The following is a 3,361-nucleotide window of genomic DNA, read 5'->3' on the forward strand; positions in this document are numbered from 1 at the left end:
AAACTTCATTGCAAGGGTTTAAGAAGTGGTTATATAGAGAAATCAATGAAATTATAACATTTTTAAAAAGAGAGAATGCACTTAAGGGAACAGAGAAGAGTCCTTTTAGGGCACAAAGAACTCATAGTCAGAAGGAATGGACCCAGTAGAAGAGAGATCGAATATCAGAGAGGAGAAATGATAAATGGTAGTAGAGAAGATAGTTAACCATGTGTTCTTGTATGGTAATCTTAAATTCAAGTTGCTTGTTGGCTTTATTTATATGTCAAATTTACATAAATGTATATTTCTCTCTATATATATCTTATAGATATGCAGTCATTTATATTTTGTGTATAGTTTTTGTAATAATTAGGACCATTTTGTAATTGTTTTTAATTATTGTAATCATTGTAATTAGTAATTCTTGTGGCACGAAAGACTAAGGAATCTTTTAGGGAGCTTCTTTTTGTTTTCCTTCCTTCCTTTCTTCCTTCCTTCCTTCCTTCCTTCTCTCCTACCTTTTCTTTACTGACTTCCTTTTTTCCTTCTTTCCTTCCTTCTCTTTCCTCCCTTCCTTCCTTCCATCCTTAATTTTTTCCTTCCTTCCTTCCCTCTTTTTTTCCTACTCTCCCTCCCTTCTTCTTTCATTCATCCCTCCTCCTTCTTTCCTCCTTTCCTCCTTCCCTTTTTTCTTACTTTCCTCCCTCTCCTCCCCCTTTTGTTTGTTAGTTCATTCTTTCTTTTTCTGTTTTGAATATCTTCTTTAGAAAAATTGTTAAAATCACTGCACTACATTAGTATATTGAATGTATGCTCACATAATGCTAACAACTCTGTGAGTTAAGTAAATTAAGTGAACTATTTCTCTCAGATTGTATTGATATAATACATTTTGAGCTGGATAGAATATTTTAAACCATTTAGTCCAATCCCCTTATTTTATAGATGAGGAAACTGAGGCTGAAAGAGGTTAAATGGCTTTCCCAGGGTTCCCACAGTAGTAAATGTCTGAGAAAGGAGTCAAAATTACATCTTAATTCTGTCCCTTTACCATATCAAGCTGCTTCAGGACTTGCGTTCCTCCACAAAAACTCATAACTCTTTTACAACTTAGTAAACTTTTTCTGAGAGTTGATAGCTGTCAAATTCATCACACCATAGCCCACCAAGTAATGAACCTTTTTAAACTTAGACTGATTTTCAGATTTCAGCCATATAAGTCTGTGAGTTTATCAACTGTCTTTCCAGCTTTGCCATAGTTTCTCTACTGTTATGTAGCCATGCCATTTGCAGTGTCCAAGAAGAAAAATTTACTGAAAGAATGGGAAAAACATCCCCAAAACAAAAAGTCTCTCAAAGAGCAGCTATCAGTTTGAAGGATGCCACAATATAAATGTGAGTTGGTACCAAATAGGAGAGTTCTTTCACCAGTAAGCTGAGTTTCTATCTGCTGTTAACTACCTGTTACTGGGAAAGGGGCATATTTGGAGGAGGCAAGTTGTTTCTCTCTCTCTAGCTTCCTGCTGCTTCTTCCTTTGTTCTCTGATTCCACAGTGTAACTGTCTTTAAACACAGTTTCTTTGCTGAGGAGAAGAAAAAAGCTTTTGACAGTTCTCTGTTTATGAGGGAAATCACAGCCTATAAGATAGGAGGGAAAAAATAATCCTCAAGTGTTCTTCTGGTTTGTTGGGAATTGCTCCACCATCTGGAGCCTATCACAGCTTTAATAATGGTACTCCAAAGTCACGATTTCCTTTTTTCAAGAGCATTCCCCTTGGTCATTGTTCCCACCAATTTTTCTGATTTTTAGTCATATTCAAATTTTTGTTTCTAACAACTCAATAATTATTGATATCTTTTTGTTTTTACATTCACATTATTTCCAAATTTATCTTACCTTCCCAGCTCAGCCCTTTAAAAATGACTAATCTGGAGGACTACACTGGTTTACTATAGAAGCTTAAGATTTGAGACTTGGAAGGGACCTCAGCAACCATATAATCCAATTCATACACAAAAGAAATTCAGTTGTAATATATACTCTGCTGGCTCTGTTTAAGGACTTCCAAGGTGTGTATATGGAGGAGTGAGAGTAGGGGATGAGAGTGGGAATCATTCTTTCAGGTAGCCCAACTCAGCTTTTGGAAAACTGTAATTGTTAAGAAGATTTTCCTGACATTAAGCCAAAATTTATGTCTTTGTACCTTTCATCCTTTACTTCTCACTTTGTCCTCTGGGGCCAGAGAGAACAAACGGAATCCCTCTTCCATATGACAGCCCTTCAGATAATTGAAGAGAACTATCACAACCTCTCTAAATCTTCCCGTCTTCAGGCTAAACATGCCAGTTCCTTTATCAAATCTTTATATGGCATAAGCTCAATGCCCTTCATTCAAGTTTATTAGGGATTTTCTTAAATTGTGATACCTAGAAATGAGCATAATTATTAGTGATTTTCTTAAATTGTGATGCCTAGAAATGAGCATAATAAATATTCCAGATGAATCTTGCTGTGGAGAACAATTCTGTGGTATCTCCCTATTCCTAGGAATAATGTTTCTTTCAATGCAGTTTAATATGAAATTAGATTTTGTGGCTCCTACATCACACTATTGACTCATTGAGCTTGTAGTGCATTAAGACCCCTAAATCTTTTTTGGAACAATATCATTATCTTGCATTTTACTCATGAAGTTAATTTTTTTGCATCCAGGTATATAGTACCCCATTTTATTTCTCTTTGTTTTCTTGCATTAAATAAATAAAAAACAAATTGAAGGTTTGTAGTGACCCTGCATTGAACAAGCCTATTAGTGCCATTTTTTCCAACAGTATGTACTTAAATCAAGTTTCTGTCTCATGTTATGGTAATTCTTGCAATATTTCAAACTTTTGCATCATTATTATATCTGTTATGGTTATTGCTATTATAATTGTCTTGAGGTGTCATGCACCTTGCCTAAATGATACTGTGACTTTAATATGAATGTTGTATTGTGTTCTGGTCCATTCACAGACTGTTCCCTCATCTCTCTCTCTTTACCTCTCTTCTCGTCTCTGCATTCCTGATATACAAAATTATTGAAATTAGAGATATAGAACCAGTAGTGACATTATTGGATCAAAGAATATGAAGTTTTAGAACGTTTTGGGCATAGCAGAACAGAGTATCTTAATCTAAATGTGAATAAATATGTAGCAGACTATTATTCATTCATGCAGTTTGTTTAGACCTTAGGAAATGTCTGCTCAGTTTTAAGCTTTACTCAGGCTAAGTTTGGATACCACCCGAACCCTTCACCCCATCAATATATAACTAAGCTTTCTAAACTGGGATGGGAGTCCCCCCTCAGAAAAAAAAAATAAAACTCAAAGGGAT

Source organism: Sarcophilus harrisii, chromosome 3 (assembly GCF_902635505.1).
Source record: "Sarcophilus harrisii chromosome 3, mSarHar1.11, whole genome shotgun sequence".
In the NCBI taxonomy this organism is placed as follows: Eukaryota; Metazoa; Chordata; class Mammalia; order Dasyuromorphia; family Dasyuridae; genus Sarcophilus; species Sarcophilus harrisii.